The sequence below is a fragment of the Peromyscus eremicus genome, chromosome 1 (assembly GCF_949786415.1).
Source record: "Peromyscus eremicus chromosome 1, PerEre_H2_v1, whole genome shotgun sequence".
NCBI classification, from domain to species: Eukaryota; Metazoa; Chordata; class Mammalia; order Rodentia; family Cricetidae; genus Peromyscus; species Peromyscus eremicus.
In genome coordinates this window covers 50,440,463-50,453,589 of record NC_081416.1, presented here as the reverse complement: position 1 = coordinate 50,453,589, position 13,127 = coordinate 50,440,463, and positions in this window count along the sequence as shown.

Sequence of the window (13,127 nt, the reverse complement as noted above, 5' to 3'; positions counted from 1 at the left end):
CTTTCACAGTCTTAACACTGTTTAAAAGTCAAGAGTTCAAAGTCTCTTCTGAGACTCATGGCAATCTCTAAACCATAACCACCTATAAAATCAAAATCAAAATGCAGTTCACATACTTCCAACACACAGTGGCACAGAGTATACATTGCCATTTCAGAAGGGAGGAAAGGGAGCATAGTGAGGAAATACTGGACCAAAACAAGACTGAAAACTAGCAGGGCAAACTCCAAACTCTGCATCTTCATGTCTGATAACAAAGCACACTTCAGATCTCCCAACTCCTTTCAGCTTTGTTGACTACAACATAGTTCTCTCTCTTGGGCTGGTTCTATACCCAGTCTGTGGCATAGCCATATCTGATGGGAATGGCAAAAGTCAAAGGCCAGCACAGCTGCTTGACAAAGATCCAGCAAAGCTGAGCCACATGATGGCCGCCGTGCCACCTTTGGTTTTTATCTCCACCTGTTGCATGCTTGGGAGACTTTTAATATCTGTACAATTTGAGGATATTGGATTGATGGGAAATTTCTTATGAATCATTTATGCCTTCTCCCTGGAGTATTGCCTCTAAGCTTCCCCAGGAAAGTCCTGAACATACTACCCCTCCCACTTTTAGGGAGATATCCTTATTACTGGAAGGTCTTCCTTATGCCTTGGAAGTTGTGACACATAAAGAAGCCAGAGGTAGAGGCTGGGGATTTAGCTCAGTGGTAGAGTGGCAAGGCCCTGGGTTTGGTCCTTAGCTGGGGTGGGGGGGAAGAAGAAAAAAAAAGAAGCCAGAGATCTCTTTATGAGGCTATGAGACATTCTTGAAACATCTGTCCCTGTATTTACTCAGGAACAAGATAATCAAAACAAAGTAAACTTAATAAGGTTAACAAGATTCGCTGGGCTAGAGGAAATGGCCACAGATCAGATTACAAGCCTCTTCCCACTATATACTCAGGCAATTACATGGCATATACAGCAACAAAGTTAGATTAGCTGAAGTTACCTCTGCCCTATACAGAGACTTATATTTTGGGCAAAGAATGATGTAAAAGATGATATAAGAATGAGACATCAGGACCTCCCTTTCTTAGAAAAATTAGCAGAAGCAGCGCCACTGTGGTGTCATATGACCAAGGAACAATAGAATGTCAGGATTAGCCGGGCGGTGGTGGCGCACGCCTTTAATCCCAGCACTCGGGAGGCAGAGCCAGGCGGATCTCTGTGAGTTCGAGGCCAGCCTGGACTACCAAGTGAGTTCCAGGAAAGGCGCAAAGCTACACAGAGAAACCCTGTCTCGAAAAACAAAAACAAAAACAAAAAAAAAAAAAAAAGAATGTCAGGATTAGACATATAAACAAATTCTATAAAGATATAAAATGTAAACATTGTATTATGCCAGAATTTAAATAATAACTGCAGCAGCTTTGGCCTGAGGACTTTTCTTGGACACTCTGGCCATTAAGAGTTAATAATAGCCGGGCGTTGGTGGCGCACGCCTTTAATCCCAGCACTCGGGAGGCAGAGGCAGGAGGATCTCTGTGAGTTCGAGGCCAGCCTGGACTACAGAGTGAGTTCCAGGAAAGGTGCAAAGCTACACAGAGAAACCCTGTCTCGAAAAACCAAAAAAAAAAAAAAAAAAAAAAAAAAAAAAAAAAAAAAAGAGTTAATAATACACTGCTTGGGACATGGCAATATGTTGCACGAATCCTAAATGGTCTTATTATAAAAACCCAGAGCCAGATATTGGGGTAAATGCTGAAAGATCAGAAGAAACAAGCCACAGCCACTTCTTACCTTGCCAACCTTTCAGCCGAAAAGAGAAGACCCTGTCTCCACGAATCCTCAGACTCTTTTTGGCTGAGGAGTTGGTGAGGTGAGAATAAGCTGTGGCTTGTTTCCTCTGATCTTTCAGCATTTACCCTAATACCTTGCTCCGGGTTTTTATAATAAGACCATTTAGGATTTGTGCAACAAACTGGCATCCAACTCTTGGGGCATGAATTCATGAAAAAGCTGCTTGCCTGTGGCTTTGCAGCCATTGGCTCAGGCCAGAGCTGCATGTAACCAGAGTCTCCACCCTGCCTGGCCCGAAGTCCCTACCCTGCAAGCCTAGGCCCAGGCTTAGGCTCAGGCCCAGGCTCAGGACTAGGCTCAGGCTCAGGCCCAGGCTCAGGCTCAGGCCCAGGCTCAGGCTCAGGCCCAGGCCCAGGCCTAGGCTCAGGCCCAGGCTCAGACTCCAAATGTGCCGGAATTAGCATCTTTCTCACGTGTCCCCACCTCTCCCTCCCCGTGCAGACAGCTGGGCTCTTTAGTTTCTTCCTTCTGGCTTTCACTGGACCCTCTGCTCCGGCTGCTGCCATACTAGATAGATAGCTGCCTCACTTTACCGTCATCTGAATCATCATTGTCAGCAGATTTGGTGAGTCAACTGGGATTTCTTAAAAGGGAGAATTAGTTAAAAAAAAAAAAAAGACAGAGTTTTTTCCCATATTAAACAAAAAGGGAAACACTATTAATAATGGGAGGAGTTTGGTTTCTGTTTGATAATACACTAGATGATCCAAAAATGGAACAATTAAATGAGAGGATAATTAACTTATATGGGATTGATGTAATGTCAATTATAAACATTATTGGTTTGATCATTCTTATTTTATCGCTAAAAAAGTTGGTTTATATGAGTGCCAAGTTGGTTGATATGAGTGCCAAGATAAAAGTCTTAGAAAAACTAATTACAGATTATAGAAATATTCAGACCCAGACAGAGGAATTTAAAAGAGAACTAATTTCAGCATTGCATTATAAGGTTACAGAGAAACAGCCTAAGGCTTTCAAACAGCCAACCTTAATTTATCCAGTAACCTTACAGGTACTACCAAATTATAGATATCCCTAAAACTGTGTACGAGCTGATTGGACTCCTGTGCAAATGTTAGATTTGAGGAGATTCAAAGAAGCTATGGTCTCATATGGCATGCACTCACTGTATGTGAAGCAGATGTTAAATTTGTGGTCAATTTGTAATAGAATTATCCCTCAAGACTGGAAAGATTTGGTTACGGTTGTCTTGGGAACTGGTCCCCAATTACAATGGAGGACCTGGTGGGAGGATGAGGCTAAGATCATTAAACAATGAATGGAGTAGGGCTAGAGGTCTTGAAATCTCCTAAGATCAACTTCTTGGGGAGGACGATTATGCTGGATATACAAAAACAATCTTTATATGATGACCACACCCTGGCTTTATGCCACAGCAGCCTTGAATGCTTGGGACAGAATTGAAGAAGTAGGAAAGAAAATTGAGTCATTTACTAAAGTTATACAGGGCCCAAAAGAAAATGTCACAGATTTCTTATAAAGGCTATCTTCAGCAGTAAGTAGAATGATACCAAACTCAGAAGCTGGACAAATAGTAATTGAATCTCTGGCTTTTGAAAATGGTAATGCACAATGCAAACAGGTAATTAGGTCATTAAAGGCAAGATCAGCACCCTTGGAGGAATGGATCTGAGATACAATCAATATTGAATCTCATGACCATGATGATGCTTAGATAGGAGAGGTGATTTCAAGAGGTCTGAAGAAAAATTGTAATGCCAAATGTTTCAATTGTAGTAAACAAGGTTACTTAAGAAGGGACTGTAAACATTGCATTCCTAGAAACAATGTTTTTTCAAGGAATAATCCCAACAGGACTCCCCTCCCTTCTGAGTTATGCAGAAGGTGTGGCAAAGGCAGACATTGGACTATTGAATGTAGATCAACAAGGGACACACAAGGTAATCCTTTGCCTTTGCTGTCAGGAAATGTCCTGAGGGGCCTCTTGCAGGCCCTCATGTCAAATTCCATTCAGTCCTTTCCCGTCATCATGGAAGAAACTCCTTCCCAGAGCAATTAAAGAACCTAATGCCTATTTTATTTTATTTTATTTTATTTTATTTATTTATTTATTTATTTTTGGTTTTTCGAGACAGGGTTTCTCTGTGAAGCTTTGCGCCTTTCCTGGGACTCACTTGGTAGTCCAGGATGGCCTCGAACTCACAGAGATCCGCCTGGCTCTGCCTCCCGAGTGCTGGGATTAAAGGCGTGCGCCACCACCGCCCGGCCTATTTTAAAAAACCAGACTGTTCTGGATAATAGAACAGCTACAGCAGAGAGAACAAAAAACTAGGGGGAAACCATAAATCAAAATTAATAAAGATTAGATTTGGAATCTCCCCAAAATTAGGGTTTGGGCAGGGTTTTGTTTTTGTCATTCCAGGAAAAGAAAAACAACCATCTTGAGGAATTTAAAGAACTTTGGACAAGTAAGCATCCAAAGAAGGGAAAACTACCTTGAAAGAATCACCAAGAAAAGGAATAATCTGGCCTAATGCAATCTCTGAAGTCTCCAAAAAGAAGATGGGACCCCACAATGATAATTCTACATGGACTATGATAACGTCATTAAGCTGACAAACACCACCCAAAGATCGGCTTTGGACTACAAAGTGCTCAGGACAATTTCAAGATGGCTAGCTGAGATGATCCAGCCTCACAGACTACTCCAGCAAGGACTTGAGACTTGAGACAAGCCCTGCACTTTCCCATTGTGCAGAGACTGGACAACAAATGATACAGCTACTTCTCCCAGGACTTGATAATTAACCCAAAAAATTTCTTTTCAGCATTCCCTAAAGATGCCTTAGGCCCCAGACAGCAGGAAGTAAATTTAAGAACATGATGCCCACATTCCCAAGAGGTGGGTGGTTTTTGGTTGTTCAATGGGAACATTGATAATTGTCACTGTTTAAGGTGTTTGATTACAAAGGAGATTATATTCAGGGTTTTTGTTTTGAAAAAAAAAAGAGGATACAGATATGATAAGATAAAAGGTAGATTATTAAATCTACTCTAAAAAAGATATAGAAATGATAGGATATATACGCTGAAAAAAATGAGAATATGGATATGATAAGATAAAAAGGTAGATTATTGAATCTACTTTCAAAAAGCAACTACTAGATTTAAATATAGTTTTAAATATAAAATATTTATATTGTATTGGATTTGATTTTTGTATATTGTATACAAATTTTGTATTTTGATACAAAGTTGAGATTGTTTTTGTTGGAACATACTGCACATTTATTTCTACTCTTGTTCAAGGTATTGTATCTAAACAGCTCATTTAACAATGCAATGCAAATTGCTAGTCCTTGAAAGTTGTTATTATAAACTAGGATAATGAAGAAGTGCAAGTTAAAAGTCATTACAATCAAATTTGTAGTCAGGTTAGGTATGTTTTTAAGGTCAAACAGAGATATATTTTAGATAGACAGGCCATCTTCAAACACTTCAGAGATCTATAGAATTTGGCATTTAAGACGTTTTAATAACAGATTCTTTTTTTTTTTTTTTTTTTTTTTTTTATGACAATGAGACATGTCTGCTCCTGGCAGCACCAATCTACTTCAGAAAAGATGATGGGCATCGAAGAAGCTCCTTATGGAGTTTACTTTCTTTGTGGTAAAGGTTAGCCACTGGGCAAAAGAATGCCCTTGCCTTGACTGCTGACAGTATGCTGTCCAAAATAGACAAGAAGGACACAAAAGAAAGGATGGCCGAACCTTGCCAAGACAAAGTAGGAAGGCCCTTCAGAATATCCTGCTTCACAGAAAAGTCTGTCAGATATGCTAGACCTGTAGGCTGAAGATGGACACCCTAACGTTGCAGAGGAAACTTGGGTGATTGTCCAGGCAGCCAGCTGTTTCTGTCATTTCTCACATTTTTTTGGAAGTCACTTGCCTGCACTTCCTGTTTACTTAGGTAATATTTCCTTCTTGTGTCTCTGATGGAGCTGAAGACTAGATAGTTATAGTTATAGTTATAGTTTTCCTTGTTAACAAATTCAGAAAGGGAATTTACTAAAGAGGTGTAAAGTGTATGTTTGAAAGATATCAAAAGATAATTTTTGGTTGGAAATACAAGTTAGGATAGAAAGTGAATTAGGTACAACACTTTGGATTCACCAATATATGATAAATAATGGAGTATTTTCTCTGAATTTGTCAAATGTTAATGGACTGGACATTGTTAATGTAGTTCTTGACTGTATATATTACATATAGTTATTGTACTTATTGTGTATAATTTTTCTTATATTAGTTATAACTTTCTTTATTATTTTAGACAAAAAAGGAGAAATGTGGTGATATTTTGTTGCACTCTAACAAAATTTGTCTGAGGATCAGAGGACAGAGCCAGCCACTAAATTAAACATAGAGGTCAGGCAGTGGTGGCACACATTTTTAATCCTAGCACTCAGGAAGCAAAGATCTGTCTGGGTCTCTGTGAGTTCAAGGCCACACTAGGCTACATGAGATTGATCCAGTCTAGGAGAGAAACAGAGCCAGGCAGTGGTGGCACACACCTTTAACCCCAGTATTTGGGAAGCACACACACATGCCATTAATCCCAGCACTAGGAAAGTTGAGATAGAAAGTGAAATGGCTGGGCAGAGAAAGGCATGTTAAGGCTTGAGGAGACAGGAATGAGCAACCCTTTCAGCTGAAGACTCAGAGGCATTCAGTCTGAGGATTTGTGGAGGAGCTGACAAGGTGAGAAGTGGCTGTGGCTTGTTCCTTGGTCTCTCTGATCTCTCAATATTTATCCCAATATCTGGCTCTGGGTTTTTGTTATAAGACCATTTAGGATTCCTGCAACAGCAATATCCCAGGCTGGCTTGAAGATTTTGTTTTGGTCTAGCATCTTTAAAGCAATCAGAGCTACTGGCCTGAGAACAGGCTGACGTACAACTCTAGATTCTTAAAAATTGAGTTATGGGGTTAATGAGTAAAAATGGTCATAAAAGATAACTGTTTATCAATGATGTCAAAATGAGGTAAGATGATTGGAGAAGATAACTCTGTTCTAGTATAGTTTATCAATGATGACTAAGCAATGAGCAAAAAGAAGTGAAACACATGTCCCAAAACAAAAATGATATGATCTATGTTTTAGAACAACATGAATCTATCCCTGTTTACTAAATTCTGTATAAATAAAGAAGCACTCTGGCTGCTAGTCAGTCAGGCTGCAAGATTCTCAACACCACCATGGCCTGGCTCACCTCCTTCCCTCACCAACTCCTTACATTGTTTGCTAGGACCTGTCCACCACTGGGGATGACTCATGGCAAGTCTGCAACTCTTCTTGGCAGACAGATATCTCATGACTCTGGCATCTCCATCTTGAGGTCTCCAAGGCAATCCAGGCTTTATCTTCATAGCTTCACTCAATGGCCTTTCTGGGGATCTATGCAGGGATACCCCTAACACGTGCTTGGCCACATCAGTGCTTCTCTGAGCCATGGAGGGAGATTTCACAACATCCTTCCTGTATCCTTGATTCTAAAGCCAGAACTATGTGGCCGAAACTCACAAGTTCTGCTGCTTGATGGGGCTGGAACGTGACCTCCTTGTTCAATTACATTTGTTTGCATCAGCTTTATGTTGTTGTTGGTCTTTTTCACTGCTTAAGCTTTTCTTTAATTCTTTTTCACAAGCTGGAAGCTTAGCTGGGTGGGGTCTTGCCCTGATGTCACTACTCCTTTTGTTCTATTTATCAGGATTTTCTTTAAACTTTCTATCTCCTTGAGCACTGGACTTGGCTCCAACATCACCTACCCTAGTACTCTGTTTCTTCTCACACTGTACATTTTGTGTTTCTCTTTGTCTGGTTTACACTTTTACATTATAGACCTGAATAAACGTGATTGCTAATAACCACATGACATCGCCAACACTAGCCTGTCTTGGAATCATCTCTGCCAACACCTTTAATCCAAAACTCTTCAACTTAGCCCCAGGCAGATTTTTAGGACAAGGGTAGAAAGCAGCCACATTCTTTGCTAAAATAGCAAGAATGGTTTCTAGGCCACTTATTACTATATTCTTCCCGTTTGCAACCTCTTGAATCAGCTCTCATCATCTACCTTGCTCTCAGCACCTCTGCCTTCCATGCTTCTGTTACTATGGCCCATGAAACTACACTCAAAGCATTCAATTTTTTTTAGTTCAAAGTCCCTGAGTCTTCTATATTTCTTCAACAGACAGTATGGTCAGACCCGTCACAGCAATATTCCAGTCCCTGGTACCAACTTTTATCTTAGTCATTGTTCTATTGCTGTGAAGAGACACCATGATAAAGGCAACTCTTAACACAAGCATCTAATTGGGGGCTTGCTTGTAGTTTCAGAGTTTAGTTCCTTATCATCATGGCAGGGAGTGTAACAGCAGGGTGGCAAGCAAGGAGAAGTAGCTGAGAGCTTTACATCCTGATAGGGGGTGGGGTGGGGGGAGACACTGGGCCTGGCATGGTCTTTTGAAACCTCAAAGCCCACCCCCAGTGACACACTTCCTCCAACAAGGCCACAACTCCTAATCCTTCCAATCCTTTCAAATAGTGCCACATCCTGGTGACTAAGTATCCACATATATGAGCCTATCAGGGTCACTCTTATTCAGACCACCACACTGGGCTTCTAGCCTCCTCAATAGTGCCCCTCTCTCCCCACACACAACCCTCCTCTCATAGATTTCCCTAGGAGTCCAACAGTTAAAGCTGCTGTTGACTGCAGACCTCTAGAATGCTTGTGCCCTGTTGTTCTGTCCTCTTGCCTCCAGGACTCCAGGGCTGGAGCAGAGCCGCCTTGGGGTGAAAGTGGACGGGCAGGATGAGGGAGAATTTATTTACTTGTCCCCTTTCCCAGGCTCTTCAGCCAGCTGAGGACCCATAGACCCAGCTGTCTGGTATCTCAGGGACCCCTAAGGGTCTTGGTGATTTATACTCAGCCTTGGACTTTCTGGACTCTTTTCCCTTAGGCTCTGGGAGGCAGAGCAGAGCTGGGAGGACCCTTCAGGCCCTCAGTGGGCCAGAACATGAATCTTCCAAGCAGGCAAGTTAGGCCCAACCCTGGCTCTGCTCCTGCATCTCAGCATCTAAGCCTGTTTCTATGGGCACACAGGAACGTCAGTGCCTGCCTCAAGGCTGGGCTGTGGGGATGAAGAGGTAGCAATAAAAGCCAGTGATACCACCAACCTGCCCTACACCTAGACTCTCACCCGACCTTTGTCTAGTTCTCTGTTAAGACAGATCCCATTCTAATCCCTAGGAGTGGGAAGTTCATTGCCTGTGGGAGAATTCCCACAGAGCTACACCTGCTCGTAATCCTAGCCTTAATCCACCTTCTGCTTCTTGGTTACTTGGGTTTCTTGTTGCCTTCTAAGTGAATCTTGCCTGAGAATTTCCCAAGGGTACAAAGCCTATGCAAAACTTGGTTGGGAAAAATTCCGCCTACTGCGATATTCTTTAACCGAGAATTTGCATTTGGCATTGTCCCTTTGGAAGCTTAATTAGGATGTTTTGGGGATATGTAAATCAACCTGCTGAAAGTGGAAACTGGAGAACATTAAAAAGGCCCTTGGCTGGGGGAAGGTGTCTTCCTCCGGGAGAGGCTGAGTCCCTCTGCAGATGGAATGGCTGAAGATTCATCCTTAATGTGTCTTCCCACAGACCTGAGTGAACCCCCACACCTGTTCAACAGTTGCCTCCGTCTGACTCCTGCTCAGAGCCGGGAAGGGCTCCTGCTGGCTGGGAAGGTTGTGGAGAGGGGAGAGGACCTGGTATGTGGAGAAAGTGAACTGGGAGCCCACACTGACCTTCAGGACTCGGCAGCACAATGAGCTGGACACCAAGGAGCATGTGTTGGAATGGGTACGATCTGTCCACGAGAGGTCTGGGTTGGAAGGCTGAGAAAACCTTGCTCTGAATGTGACCCTAATTAGATGGTGCAGACGAAGTCAAGAGAACAGGGAGGGCAATGAGTGTTTACATGCGTACGCATGTATATGTGTATGTAATATGTGTGCATAGATGTGCGTGTGTGTAGATGTGTGTATGGGCATGTCAGGCAGAGAAAGGCAGGACCAGAGGTGTGGAGTCACAGCGTGCTGGCTGCCAGCCTAAGAAGATGTGGTTTTCAGTTATGTTAGTTCAGAAGGAGCCCGGGTATGTGAAAAGCAACCTTTCTCAGGGCCTCGGGGGCTAGGCACTTGATGTTATGGGTGGTTCTGGGAAAGTGGCCTTCCACAAGTCCCTTTCGCTCTTTGTTTTCTCAAATCTGTCTCTCTGTGTGTTTGAGGTCACCAGAATTAGAAGGAGGGGGTGACACTCCTCTCAGCTCTCAGGATCTCCAACTGGTAGTTGACTAGGCGGGTAGCAGATTTCTCCTTGGAGAGAGGCTGATGGTAACCCTGCTTCCCAGGGCTCTATAGCACGGAACATCTGTTCCCCAGCTGCTGCCACTGCTGCTCGATAGATAGTCACCCCTGCTCCCTTCTGGGGGATCAAGTTACAGCCACTCACCTAGAGCTTGCAGCTATTGACGGACTAGCACGTGAGGCTGGTCTCTTGTGTCAAGGTTGAACCCCGCATGAGGCCCCGATGACCCCCCCCCCCCCTTGCTTGTTTCTGCCGTGGAGAAGGGGTACTCACCTGGCCCAGGGACCTGTGCTGTGGCTTCAGCTGCGCTTTCTCATCCAGAGCTGCCTCGAAGAGTCCCAGGAGGAAATCAGAACATCTTTACGGCTTTAGACTTTGGCTCTCTTCCTTCCAGGACCCGCCCCTTGCTTACACTCCCAGCTGTACAGAGCTGCATGTGGGGACAAGATCCTTTAAAACCACCTCACTTCCAAAACCGAGCAGATTTTGACAGTTGCAATGTTGACAGTTCAGACAATTAATGGAGCAGAACTGATGGAAGGCATTTGTCATGTGGCGGGGGATGAGGGTGGGGGTGGGGGATGGGGGTGGGGGGTGGGGGGTGGGGAGTAGGGGGTGAGGGGGGTGGGGGGAGTCAGCAGTTGAGTGATTTGATTATTGAAATTTTCAAAATTTTTATTTGTGTGCGTTTGATGTGTGTGTGGCAGGGGGCACCCTTGCTGCTGCTGCTGCTGCTGTGTGTGTGTGTGTGTGTGTGTGTGTGTGTGTGTGTGTGTAGGTCAGAGGATAATTTTGTGGAATTGGTTCTTTCTTTCCACCTTTACACGAGTGCTGAGGATTGAACTGATATTGCCAGGTTGTACAGTAACTTTAGCTGTTGAGTCGTCTTATTTGCCCCTGAAAGAATCTTTTCAATTTTTTGCGAGTCCAAGTATCAACACGGTAGAGAGATTAGTATTATGACTGTAAGAATGATAAGCGGGGCTGGTTACTGGTGCTGGTTACTGTGCGGAGAGGTCATGAGGCATAGCCCCAATTACCTACTATCAGAGCTTTATTAGGAGGAAGAGGGGTGGGGGCAGAAGAACCAGGCCTGGGGGAGACAAACGTGCATAGAGCAGAGAGAAAGATGGTTGTCGGGGAGAGAGAACAGAACACAGAGAGAGGGTAGGGTCTGAGTCATGGCTCTTTAAGGCGCAGGTGGGCTTACAGAACTACACCACGCATGCACAGATTGCATGACCATACTGGCGGGTACATAATCACGGGCGTACACTGATGACGTAAGACGCAAGACCCTTTACTTAACTCCTGAACTGCGCATGTGCGGTCATGCAGCTGGCGTGAGGAGGGCAGAATTCTAACAATGACCCTCCTTGTGTCCCTCCCAAAGGGAGCTAGGGCCATCCTTAGGTCTTGGTTGACTTTGATCTCCGGTGATAAGGAAGACTCAGATATACCGTCTTTGTAAGCATGTTAGTGCTTATTTGAAAAAGATATGGGTTTAAAACTATGGTCATGTGACCACAAGTGACAGCAAGCCCTGAGAGTGAAGTCCAGCTGCCACCAAGCTTGCAGCCTGTGTGACTCAAAGAGGAGAACCCATCAAAGGCGCGTCTGGATCTTGCCCAGGGCCGTGGCGAGACAGTGAACATGTGTGGCTTCAAGTTGTCCAGTCTGTAGCATGCAGAACTAGCGGATTCCTGTGCTTTTCCTGTTTATCTTTGCTCCAGTTTTAAAAACGGAGGTAATAACACATGTCAAAGTGCATGCCGCATATCCAGTTGGTTTGTGTGTGTATGTGTGTGGTTTGTGGGCACATCTCTCGGTGCAGGTGTGTTTATGGGTGTGTGTGGTGTATGTTCACCTGTATGTGGGAGCATGCACACATGCATATGTTGAAGCCAGAGGTCCATGTTGGGTGTCTTCCTTAGTTGTTCTCCATCTTGCTTTTCTCTTTTTGTGTGTTCAAGAAAGTTGCTTTATTGATGATGCCTCAAAGTGGAGTTAACCTAGTTATCCATCAACAGGTAAGTCAATGAAAGTGGTAGAATAAAACAAAATGTTTACAAAACTATTAAAACAATAAAATGGAAATATAAGATGTTATAGAAAAATGGCTAACATATTTTATTCAGTAAAAGGAGACAGACACAAAGAAATACACACACTGTATAACTCCGTTTGTGTGAAGTTTAAGATCAGGCAAAGCTATCAGTGTTTAAAGAAATAAATAAGAATCCAGCTTTTAAAAATATTTCCTACCTGCTCTAGGTGGAACTTGACTTCATCATAGGAATAAAGCCAAGAGTTAGTTTCCATGCCCCACCCCCTCTGATTATTAAGTACAGTCTCAATAACTGTGGAACTGACCAAATAGGAAGCTAGGAGCGAGCCCCTGGGAACAGTGAGAGTGCCCCCTCAAGGTCCCTGTGCTGAAGTACCATCCTTTCTGTCAGTGATCAGAAGCTCAAGCAGACCGGTAAAGCCACAGAACACGTGGCAAAACCTAGAGTAATAGAAATTGGTTAATTTAAGATATAAGAGCTAGCTAGTAAGAGGCCTGCCATAGGCCATACAGTTTGTAAATAATATTAAGCCTCTGAGTGATTATTTTATAGGTGGCTGTGAGACCATGGGGCTGGGTGGGACCAGAGAAAACTTTTGATGACAGAGGTTAGCATACATTCTGAGTCCTCAATCTAGATATGAGGAAGTTGGAAGGGAATCATGGGAGATGACTTCATGGGATACTGGGGAAGGCACAAAGTTAATGATGCAATGCAGATCTAGGTAGGTCAGAAAATGGGCATCCAAACCAGACTGAGGTGAGAGCCTGGGCAAATCTGGCAAGACTCTCATGTGTTTAGTTA